Here is a 12,983-nt window from a genome sequence, read left to right on the forward strand (position 1 = left end):
CTAATCCATTCATCTGCTGATGGGCACTTAGGCTGTTTCCAAATCTTAGCTATTGTAAATTATGCTGCTATGAACATAGGGGTGCATATATCCTTTCTGATTGATGTTTCTATTTTCCTGGAATATATTCCTAGAAATGGGATTACTGGGTCAAATGGAAGTTTCATTTTTAATTTTTTGAGGAAACACCATACTATTTTCCACAGGGGCTGCACCCTGATTCAATTTTGGAAGATTTTATTTTTCCAGGAATTTGTCCGTTTCATCCAGGTTGTCCAGCTTGTTGGCATATAGTTGCTCATAGTATTTTCTTACAATCCTTTGTATTCTGTGGTTTCAGTTGTTACTTCACCGTTTTTGTTTAGATTTTGTTTTTTAAATCAGTGACAACATTAGGAAAAAAATTAATTAAAAAAATTATAAAAACAAAACAAAAAATAAACCAGTGATAGCTAAGGAGGAAAATAAATCATCCTGGGTATATTTATAAGCTGTATAATTTCTTTTCTTCCTTTATCAGATAACTTTTTTTCTTTCATTTGCTATTATTGAAACATAAACAGAGATAGAGGTTAAGCCTAGCTAGGGTTCCAGTAAGACTAGCATGCGTAGGTGAGAAAGTATAATCATGTATATTGTGTCTGAAATTGACCTTTAATACATGCAGGAAGCAGTTCTTACCTCTCTGAAGTCCTGTGATACTCCGTTTATGTGTTTCTGCCTACAATTGTGTTTATGTCCTTTTCTTATCTACCATGTTAAGAACCTATATGGTTTGATTTGACAGATACCAAAGTGCACTGTCCTCAAATAATTTTTTTCCATTTCATTTTCACTGTTTTAAGTTTTGTTTTGTTTTGTGTGTCTTTCCCCACCCCCCCTGCCCCGCCCCAGAAATCATCTGTAAAAAGTTTTACCTGGGATGAGTGCCTTGAGGGCATGGGATACAGGAACTTGCATTTTGAATGGGGAAGGCTGTGGGAAGGATGTGAAGTTGGGATGCTATTGGCTGGGACGGTTAGTTTTAGGTAGAGGGCACCTGGGAGAAGAGGCTGCTGAGAGGCAGTAAGATAGTATCAAAAGAGGTATATTTTGCCTCTTTTGTATAATGGAGATTTTAAAAACATCAAACAACTAGAAAATCTGGTCTGTTAGATTTTGCAACCTGAAGCCCACATTGAAACCTGCCAACTCACAGCACAGACCCCTAAGCCCTCACTCACGTCTGTGCTGTTTCAATGACTCTTCTCAGTAGAACTATAGACAGCTGTAGTCATGCCAGGTGAGCTATAACCTGTGAGGACGTTCAACCTCTCCCAGATCAGCCAGAGTTGATTCTGTCTATAAGAGGGGTTTCCAAAAAGCATCCACTTCCTTTAAAGCCTCCTAATGACTTCAGCAGTATGTGAACCCAGAGGCTGATCCTGGGGGACGTAACAATCCTAGAGCTTTCCAAAGAGGAAGGAAGCCCTTGAAACAGCCAGGGGCATGTGTCCCAAGATACGTCCTCACTGAATCCCTCACGGCCTCCCTTCTGCTTCTTCTCCTTGGCTTTTTTCAGAGCCCTGCACTCAGTTAGCAAGGAACTCAGGTGGCAAGGGCTGACAGTTACTGCTTCTGTGTTTGCCCTTCAGAATTCCTAATTGGGAGTGTCCAGGGTCACACAGTAATTGTCATTAAACAACATGTTCTAGGACAGACATTTCAATTAATGATATCATGGCTTTTGGAAAATAAGTAATATTTTTTATCAGTTTTATGACGCAAAGTAGGTTAGTCGTTGAGAACAGAGAGCAAAAGCTGGTAAAAAAAAAATAGCTCAGTTCCCTAGAGTAGTGGAAATGGGAGGAGCAATGGAGAAGGTGGGTGAGAGTGAGAAAAAGAGAGAAAGGGAAGGAGACCCTGGGTACTGCTGCTATATCCCAGGGCCTGTCAACCGACATTTGCTCCTATTTGCAAGGCACTGTGCTTTGACTTCAGAAAAAACAAAGAAGAATAAAATATCATCTGTCCTTAATAGCAAGTTTCTTTTTCTTTGAGGAACATTTGGTTTGTCTTGTTTTTCTATGTTTGATTTTATTCTCTTTGAGAGTAAAAGCTGGCATTAAATGCATACATAAACTTAATAAAAACAAAACACAACACAATCTCATAAAATCTAGGTCTTCAGGTTACTTTCCTTTCTATCATTAATTTTCTCCCATCAACATTTCTTCCTGTAAGCCTTGTTGGGTGAGCTTCAGGAGGCAACCTATGCCAAGGTGTGATAGGCAATATAGTGCTCCTCAAAGATGTCCACATTCTAATTCCTGGAGCCTGTAAGTATGTTACCTTACATAGCAAAAGGAAATTAAGGTTGTAGGTGGAATTAAGGTTACTAATAAGCTGCCCTTATAATAGTGAGATTGTCCTATTTTATATGGGTGGAACCAATGTAATCACAGGGTCCTTAGGAGCAGAAGAGGGAGGCAGAAGAAGAAGTCAGACAGATGTAACATGAGGATGTAATCCTCTATTGCTGGCTTTGCAGATGGAGAAAGAGTCAAAAGCCAAAGAATATGGATGGCCTCCAGAGGCTAGAAAAGACAATGAAATGGTCTCCAGAAAGGAAACATAGCCTTCCAACACCTTGACTTTAGCTCAGTGAGACCCATTTTGGACTTTTGACCTCCAAAACTGTAAGAGGGTACATTTGAGTTGTTTCTAGCTATGTTTGTGGTAAACATCATAGCAGTAGAAAATTGAAATATAAGGTGAGTACAAAATAGGTCACCCTAATAGGTTACTCAGTTATTTCCCTTGTTGGCTGATCAAATCCCTCAAATTGCCTGCCTGAATTTCCTGAGACTTCTATTCTTAGTCCTTACTCATATCCTTCCCACTTAAAAACTCTGTACAATGAACTTTTCATTTCTCTATATCTTCTATTTTCTTCTCTTAAAACTTTCCTATCTGTGTCTCATTGCTTAGGTCCTCTTTCAACAGATGAGAATATCTCTGATAATAACCCTCAAAGAGGTTCATTTTGAAATGGGAAAATTAAGTTTTGTTCTCTATGGTCTATATCAGTCAGGATCCAATCAGGAGATATAAGCCATATAGTTATTTGAACAAGGAAAGTTGAATATAAAGAATTATTAATGCCCTAACCGGTTTGGCTCAGTGGATAGAGCATCAGCCTACGGACTCAAGGGTCCCAGGTTCGATTCCGGTCAAGGGCATGTACCTTGGTTGCAGGCACATCCCCAGTAAGGGTGTGCAGGAGGAAACTGATCTGTTTCTCTCTCATCTATGTTTCTAACTCTCTATCCCTCTCCATAGCAAGGGGATTGGAGTTTTGAGGAACTGGAAGTAATAACTAAAGAAAACACAAGGAGCATTTATAAGTAGCATCCACTATCCTAGGGCTTAGATAGTACACCTGCAGGAGATCCCCCCCAGGGTTGAGATTGTGAACTTGCTGGAGGGCATGGCCAGAGTTCACTGGTGGTGGAGAATTTGTTGCAGTGCCTTGCTGGTTGAACTTATTAGAAGCCACCCTCTAGGGTGCCAGGGAAGGTTGAGAAATGCTGACATAGGAAATAAATGGGTAGAAGTTGCAGGTTTTGGCTTACAGTAAGGAAGCACTATCTGAAAGTTAGAACTCTCTCAATCCCACTAGTAATCAGAAAAATGAAAGTTAAAATGCTAGATAGAAATAATTTCTCACCCTTCACATTGGCAAAAATGAAAAAGTCTGCCAGTGTCAATTCTGGTGAGAGTGTGTGAAAGTAAGAACCCTCAGTTATCATTGGTGGAAGTCAGAGTTCTGTAATGATTGCTGACAGCAAACTGGCAATCTTTTGTTTAATTGAAAATGTATTCTGCAACCCAGCAATTCTACTTTTTGTTGTATATTTTTGAGACTCTCTCATTCTTGTATTCGAGGGTGAAACGGGCAAAGATGTCCATTGTGAGCCTTCTATGTAACAGCAAACAAATAAAAGACTGCTCCATCGTATGATGGGATCCCATATGGCTGGTTAAAGTGAAGGCACCAGCTCTCTATAAATGTATATATATAGACTTCAGAACACAATATTGAGTGAAAATAACAAATTACAGAGTGATATGTATGGTATGATATCATTTATGCACATTTTAAAAGGTACAAACACAAAGCATGTATATGGTAGGCTGAATCACATGAAATTGAATTACTTAGATCAAGAAACAGTGGAAGATTAACATATTATTCAAACTAAATCTAGAGAAGTATAAGAAACAGCTTCAAATTGATCCCACTAAATTCCTCTGAAGAGGGAGATAGGCTGACCAATGAGAAGAGACTTCAACTTTATCTGTAACACTTAATTTTATTTTTTCATAAAATTAAAAAAAGAAAAAAAGGCCAAAATTGTAAATTCTAAATGGTTGGTGGGTGCCACTTTTACTATTATATTTTAGCAAATTATTTTTTTAAAGCTAGAATTGTCCAAAAGAGGGTTACATGAGTCAAGAAGCAGTCTGTTTCCCTTCACTTGCGGCATCCTGGGTATTGTAGGGCATTCAAGCAGGCAGTGTGGGGCTTTGGGGAACCCACTGCCTTACTCAAAAGAGTAAATGTGCTTAGAGCAGCTCCAGGGACCCCGGCAGCCTGTTGTGGTGGGGAAGAGACTTGTGGACTACAGATATTTGTAAGAACACCTATAAATCCCACTACCTAATTAGGTTCACGGACTTCCAGTGTTGAGTGAAGGAGGATTTTTGTCTAGCAGAATCTTCACTTCAGCAGAGCAGGAAATACTGACTTCCATCCAGCCATTCTAAGAGAGTCCATTTGGATATTTTTTCACCAGCACTGTGAAAGTTAGAAAGGTCAATTAGATATGAAAAAAAAATGGGCTTAAGATACATATATTATAGCTAATAGACAACATGCAACTTAAATGTATAAGAAGCATCTTTGAGTTGTATTCCTATTTTTTTTTGAATTGCTTTCTAAGTAGAATTTTTAATGAAAGTCTCACAGTATTGAAAACAAATGATGCAATAATCAAGCATTTAAGTCTTTTGAGCAGCTATTGCTTTCAGAGCTCTGGGTAAGAGGGGAAGGGAAGCTCTGTCCAGGACCTGAAGAAAATCCCAGTTTAACTGGCCAGCCAGAGCCCATACCAATGAAATTCCTACCAAACAAACCAGAGGAACTGATGAGGCTGGACCTTGGCAGCCATGGCTACAGAGAGAAGGAGAAGCCACTGTAGAAAGTGTGTGAAAGGAGCTCTTGAGACACTTGTCTGGGAGAAGCTTCCCAGAGTAGATAAGCCTCGCAGAGGTTTGAAAAGGGAGATGGTCAATTTACCTTATGAGGGATGACTTACTTTGGGACTTGTGATTTTCTGCTGAGTCTGGAGGTTAATTCTGGAAGAATGAATTGAACTAGCAACACAGGGTGATTCATGGCAGAGGCCTGGTTCTTGCAAATGAGTTGGGAAATATGAGGAGTGTGAAATATAGCAGGTGATGGCTACATAGCTCAGGGATGGTTATTGTCATTAGAAAGTGTGAGTCAATGTTGTATTTATAGCGTGCTGTTCTCAGCGCTTGTTCAACTCCCACCTCCACCCAAAGAACGCAGTGTGACATCAGGCTGGAAAGCCGCTCATCTAGGTAACAGTACTTAGGGGATTCCAGTGGGGCTTCAGATTATTCACATTTCAATGACATTTTCTCAGGGAAGTTATAGGACTGCTTTATACTACTTATAGCCAGTTGTCCAACAGTGACATTTTAATGTGCTCTGAAGAGGGCCCTGGATACATGGGCATTTTATTTCTCTAGGTCATGGCCACACCAAGATAAAATCTTTGGCAAGTCTCTGCTCTTTTCCCACCCTGCCCTATGTCAAACTGGCCCAAATATATCTGTAGGGCCGCTTCTCATTCTTAGTGAAACTCCGTCTTCTTGGTTTAGCTTCCAGTTAGCTTACTTGTTTTTCTAATTAATTTAGTCATTTTTAAATTTGATATATGTTGAATAGTATGCTAGGTGCAGCTAAAATAAATAAAAAATTCTTCATCTAATTAAGAAGTTAAGGGACATCCTAAATAATGTTAAAACAAAATGGATTGAGACGTGTCCAGTTCAGGGATGGGAGATGTTCAGATGGTGGTGGGTGAGAGAGGGAAGGAGATAATAGAGGAGAAGATTTCTGAGAGTTTACAGTAGAACCAGGACCAAGGTGAGAGCCCTCTGACTGGGTTTATGCCTTGGCGGTCCTGAAAATGAATGGTTTTAAAATACTTTGTCAACATTTGTTTACTGCAGAGAATAAAACCCAAATAATTCAGCTCTAGTCCCAAGCTTGTGTACCTTTATTTAGCAGGATAAAAACCCTGCCGTTACCTGGATCTGCTTCCCTGGAAGGCTCTCTAACCACCTGCCATCTGTGGTCATTCACACTTGGTCCTGCCAACCCCCCGCACCCCAATGGCTTTATTAAATTATTCCTTCCTAACACCTACAGTGCTGTTTCTGAATGGAGTCCTAGTAAACACAGTTTGTTGCATTTCTCTTCATTCTTGAGCACTGCTAGAGTGGTTGCCATCTGGCCCGCGCCCTAATCTGACTCTGGGAAGAAGCAACAGCTTGCACAAAGGTTCAGAGGCTGGAGAGCTTGGTGTGTCATACAAGACTGTGAGACATCATCTGTAGGATAGATGTGGCCGAAGCTGCTGCCAAGTAAGGGACATCAGCTTATAGAGGCCTTGAAGGGTTGTCTAATTTAAGAGAACTGGCCTGTTTTCACTAAATCATAGTAAGGCAGTGAAGAGTGATGGGCCAGGATTGTGATTTGCTTAATCAGATTCATAGTTTTGGAATACTTTCTTTGGTTAATAAAATGAGATAGTAGACTTAAAGCTGTACAAAAGTTAATGCATTTTCATTATCATGTTTCTTTATAAATGTCTTTGTGCATGTGGACTTTTGTAGTTGAGATCACCTTGTATATACAATTTATTTTCAGTTTTGGACTTAACAGAAAAACATTAATGCCCTACATTATTAAAAACTCTTCATGAACATAGTTCTTATTGGTTGTACAATATTTTGTAGAAATACTGGTATTTCCTCAACCATTTCCTTATTGTTGAACATTTGGATTATCTATTTATTATTAAATAATGTTATAATTATTTTATTAAGATTCATTTGGCAGCAATATGATTTGAAGAAGAAGGTTATGTTACACAAATAACACATGACTGGAAATGGGAGCCAACGACAGGAAGACATTTCAATGATTCCAGGCCTTAATTGAGTAGCAGCAAAGGAACGAAATAGAGGAAATCACATGGATTATTGTTACCTTCCCAAGCTTTGATTTCCTTATTCTCTACACCAGGTTTTATTCATTTCTCACACCTAGTGAGCCCTTATTTCATGTTTGTATAATGAATGAATGGATGAGCAAATGAATGATAGGCTTTGGTGATTCTGCTGTTGTATCACATATATCCATTTTAAGTAACATTTTTGCTCATGTGACTTCCCCAAAGAAGTCGTGGGGAATGACTTATAATTTAGTAGTGTAGCAAAAACTAACAGGCAGATGTAAAAAAGAGAGTATGATTAGAGATAGTGTTTAATCAAGAATGCATTTACTACTTCCCAATATTTAAGTATTTAAATATTTCTTTTTCATATTCTCAGCTGTACTTTTTATTGATATCAGAGAGAGAAAGGGAGAGGGAGAGAGAGAGAGAGAAATATCAATAATGAAAGAGAATCATTGACCTGCTGCCTCCTGCATGACCCCTACTGGGGGGTCAAACCCACAACCCAGGCATATGCCCTAACCAGAAATCGAACTGTGACCTCATATTCTCAGCTGAGATGCTGGCCTGCATATACAACCCCAAGGACAGACAGACTACACTTAAAACCTTCTATAATCCACGTGAATAATCAATATTTGCTGGTACGATGCTCTCACTCTGGAAATAATACTTATTGAGCTAATGAGAATATATTAGCTATTGGTTTAGTGAAAGTGATGGCAGAGTAATCTAATTCCTACTAGCTCCTCGATAACCTTCAATTGAAAGGTAATGACATTAAGAAATGTTAAACTGAGCATCCTCAAGCGTCCATGGTGTGTACTCATTAGGCAGCGATATTGGCTATATCAATGATTCCTCAGAGCAGAGATTCTTCACCTGGAGTCCCTGGATGGAATTCAGAAATTTTGTGGGCTTGGATTGAAAAGAGGGTACACCTTGATTTTCCCCTAATTTCTAATGAAATGTAACATTTCTTTCATCATGAATATTGACATCTAATTACAGTAATATCCAAGGTACCTGTGAATTAGTCGTTAGTAGAAACCACAGTTATTACTGTTGTTTTCCTGCATCATAAGATACTGTTTACATTCAACACCACTGCAAAAAATGATAATTAGACCTGCAAATAGATCTTGTTGTTTCATAACTTAATAAAGAGTATATTATGTTACCATTTTTTAACATTTTTATATTAGTATTTGAATACATTTGTTTCCTTTGTATTCCTACATTTTATGCTTTTAAAAACATTGTTGTGAATAGGCATTATAAAACTTTACCTGACTGTGAAGGGGTTCATGCAAAATAGAGTAGGGACCCTTAGTTTGAATAAGGACCTTGGAGCCTTTTTCCCTCTATGGAAACTGCTATTTGCGATACAAATTCTTTCTGTTTTTCTGACACAGGGGATCCCACCAGTCCCTTTTCATGGGGGAGAACTTGGAGTGGTTCTGCTGTCAGTTTACACAGTGAGATCTTGCACCATATGTAACTCTAGAGGCTAGAGAGATGACACTCTGCCAAAATGGTTGGAAACGGGGAGAACAGAGAGCTGGTGGCTGGACCATCTTACTAGGAGAAGTGACTTCTGTAAAACTGTATTAGGTTGCAGACTGCTGCCTTTCCTTCTTGGCTATTCTGCTTCTGGACTCTCACCAGATTAACAACAATTTTTAACAAACTGGCAAAACACAGGGATGCCTGAGGCAGCCTTTCTTCCAGCTCCCGGGTTCAGCTGAGGGATGCTAGTAGAGTGGAAAAGGAAAAACACATGGTTGGGGCCAAAGGGTCATTTCATCTCACAACATGGGCCCTCATTGGTGGTGTGTCCTTGGGTGAGTAACACATCATCTCTAGACGGTGGTTTTCTCATACGAAAAAGAGAGGACATCCCGGCCTGCATGGGTCAGGGGTTGAACATCAACCAATGAACCAGGAGGTCACAGTTTGATTTCCAGTCAGGACACATGCCCAGGTTACAGGCTCCATCCCCAGTTACAGGCAGCCAAACAATGATTTTCTGTCATCATTGATGTCTCTATCTCCCTTTCCTTCTCTCTTCCTCTCTGAAATCAATAAAAATATATTTAAAAGAGAGAGAGGTGGGGGGACAGTTCTGATTCTGAGGGGTCTTGAGGGCAGGTAAAGAGGGAGCAGTTCTTTGGGGCAGGATTTTGCTGCTGTGGCTCTGGTCCTGACAGCGCAGGACATGGTAAGAGAAACGGAGAGAACTGCTGGAACTGGGCCTCTCAGGAAGCCTCTTGGAGGAAGACCTGGAATGCTGCAGGGTCTGCTGTGTGAGGAAGGAGCACAGGAGTCTGTTTTTGGCACAAACTCGCTTGGGTCTTCAAACATGAAAAGTTGAACAATGTCACCAGTGAGGCAGTGCAGAATCCATCCCACAGTGACCTCTGGGCCCTTGGATGGCTGGTCTGTGTCTGTTAGGGTGTGGGCGTAGGTTATTTGGGCCCAAGAATGAGCCTAGATCAAATGGTCATTATTTTTCCTAATGCCTACTTTACTTTCTATAGTCCACCTCCTTTTTAATTTATTATTATTTCTTTTGCATTACTTCAGTTGATTTTAAATATTGCTTGTTCTCATGCCCTGGGCTCTGAGGATGAAAATAAGCTGTCAAGATAAGGTTTTGTGGCCTTTGCTGGAGAAGTATACAAGATGGAAAGCAAAAAATGCATGGTATTTGGAGTATAAGCTCCTGGTTTATTGGGTATACTTGTGAAAATATGTGGTTTCTCAAGTTGCATATCAATTTATTATGGTATTAAAATACTTGTAGTAAAATACATCATGGAGACACCTTGTCTCTGTAAGCATAGATAGCAGTGGTCCGAGCAGATAGCGTAACTGCCTTTCAGCATCTGAAGCCCACCCCTCTTTCTAACAACTATATCTCTGCTTCTGAATTCTAAGAGAGGGAGCTGGTTGTGAACTCTTGGACTGTTTCTATTGCAGCCAAAAAGATTGATCTATGAGAAGTTCTTTAGTTTCCAGGACTTTACCTAGAAACAGACATTTTGTTTGTTCTTGAAACACAAAGGTCTCAAAGCACAAAGGTCTTAATTTAGCAGAATATTAGTTGATTGCTATTTTTGTATAATCTACATTAGGAGAAATAGGTAAATGCCAATGAAATCGTATTGTTGCTTTGTTCAAGAAACCACATTTCATATTATGGTTGGGATTAGTGAAAAATCTGTTTAATCTCCTGTACCTACTATCTTATGACTATAATTAACATTCAGAAAGGACTGAAAACACAGCAAAACCTTGAATCATTAAAGATCAGCAAACTTTGAAACTCATTTTTTTTTCTTGCTTAACAACCCTCATTACCAAATCTCATACCTAATAATATGCTGATTGATCTAAGCTTTACTATGCCTTTGGAAAAAGTCAAATTTTATGAAGCTAGGCGCTTGAACGGAATGGTATATGACTTCCAATATAGAAGGAAAGATAATATGCTTAAGCTTTAGGTGTATTTTGCAAGCTGCAGTATAAATTCAGACTTAGTGATCAGTGTAGCAAAGGAATTAATACCCATGTTATTCTTAATTTATTTGGTTTGGGTGTTTTGTAGAAGAGAAGAAATTTATGCTTAGGAAATATCCAACTGGCTAAAGGAAGAAACTTTACCATAGTTTTTAAGCTTCGGAATGAGAAAGCTCTTGGAAAGGAAACAAGAAAGTAAAGCAAACTTTTTTTTATTTTATTTTAAGTATCTGACCTTTATTCTTTTAAGGACAGCAATGGTGGGCTGAGAGAACTCTTCTGATTATTGGTGAATATAATTACCTTGACTGTTGATAGGATTTCTGGAATATAACACTTTAATAACTGGATCTGGCCTGGTATGACAGTTGTTTATTATTTCATTTTACTTGAGAATCTGCAGGAATATTATTCACAGCTCTGGACTTTCTTTTCCACCCATGTAGCATCTCTGTCAGGCTTATCCTTTTATGTTTATAACAAGATGAGTCAGAAAATTAAATGCATGTTCTTGTTTGCACCCTTGGACAGAGGAACCAGTGTACATACAGTCAGTGAAATGAGACAGTAAGCCTCATACTTTTGTTCAAAATGTACAAAAATACCTACTTTTGTAAATGTACTTAAAGCTTCAAGTATGGTGTTTTAGTCGAACCTTTAAGTTCATGAACAATATGAAGAGGGATGAGATGCAGAAATTCAAATGAATAATTGCAACTCCATCTAGCAGAGTATATAACTCTGATGAGTTTTAATCTCACATTTTGACCCTTGTTTCTAGGCCAGTCACCCAGAGAACTGAGCTGGGTTTTTATTCTACAGTCTCTTGGCCCTGCCCCTTGCTCTGTGTGTTGTCCTTCTGTGTCTTGAAGGTATATCATTCTTTTTACCCCCTCTGGTAATCAGCTAATTCCTACCCTCCTTAAAGCAGGTGAGGACAGCCTAATGTCGCTTTATTAAACCTGTTACTTTCCCATCCATGCAACAAATGTTTATTAATAGGATAGATACTGAAAATGCAGCAGTGAACAAAATGAACACAATTTCTATCCTCATAGATGTTATGACATACTTAGGAAACAGACACTAATTAAATGAAAAATCGTATAACTTCAAATAATTGTATGAATTATGGTGGAACTTGTAAGATACAATCTTTTATTGAATATTATAATTGACTAGAGGCCTGGTGCATGAAATTCGTGTGTGGGGGGGTGGTGTCCCTCAGCCCAGTCTGCACCCTCTCCAATCTGGGATCCCTCAAGGGATGTCTAGGATCAGGCCTAAACGAGCAGTCGGACATCCCTCTCACAATCCAGGACTGCTGGCTCCCAACCGCTCACCTGCATTACTGCCTGATTACCCCTAACCGCTTCTGCCTACCAGCCTGATCACCCCCTAACCACTACCCTTAATTGATGCCTAACTCCTCCTCTGCCAGCCCAATCACCCCTAACTACCCTCCCCTGCAGGCCTTGTTCCTCCCAACTGCTCTCCCCTGCTGGACTAATTGCCCACAACTGCCATCTTGGGTGGCCATCTTGTGTCCACATGGGGGCAGCCATCTTGTGTTGGAGTGATGGTCAATTTGCATATTATCTCTTTATTATATAGGATGTTAGTTTGAGAAGTCAGAAAGATCTTTCTGAGAATAACACTAAGATGATTTGAAGGATGAGTAAGAATTAGCCAAGAGGTGAGTTGTAGAGAAGATTGTTCCGGGCAGATAGAAGCACCAGCTTGCAGGCCCTGGGGAGGGGAAGAACTAGAAGCATTTGAGGAACAGAAAGGCAGTCAGATGGTCAGAGCCTCCCATGTGTGGGAATGACGATTATGGGATAAATCTAGGGATATGGGCAAAGGCCGAATCATGCAAGGCATGTGGTTTATTTCAAGGGTTTTGGAGTTTATACTAAGAAGAATAGCAAGCCATTGCAAGCTTTTAAGCAAGAAAGTTACATAACTGGATTTAAGTAGCCAAAGATCACTCTGGCTATTGTATGGAAAGTCATCTGGAGGAAAAGGCAAGAATAAAAAATGGAGCATTAGTACTTTAGCCCAAGACAAGAGCATGGACTCCAGGGATAGCAGAAGTTACTAGGTTCAGACATATTTTATCAGTAAGGTAGGATTTAGAAATGGCTT

Source organism: Myotis yumanensis, unplaced genomic scaffold, assembly GCF_028538775.1.
Source record: "Myotis yumanensis isolate MYYU_CA2020_CCGP unplaced genomic scaffold, mMyoYum1.0.hap1 SCAF_8, whole genome shotgun sequence".
Lineage (NCBI taxonomy): Eukaryota > Metazoa > Chordata > Mammalia > Chiroptera > Vespertilionidae > Myotis > Myotis yumanensis.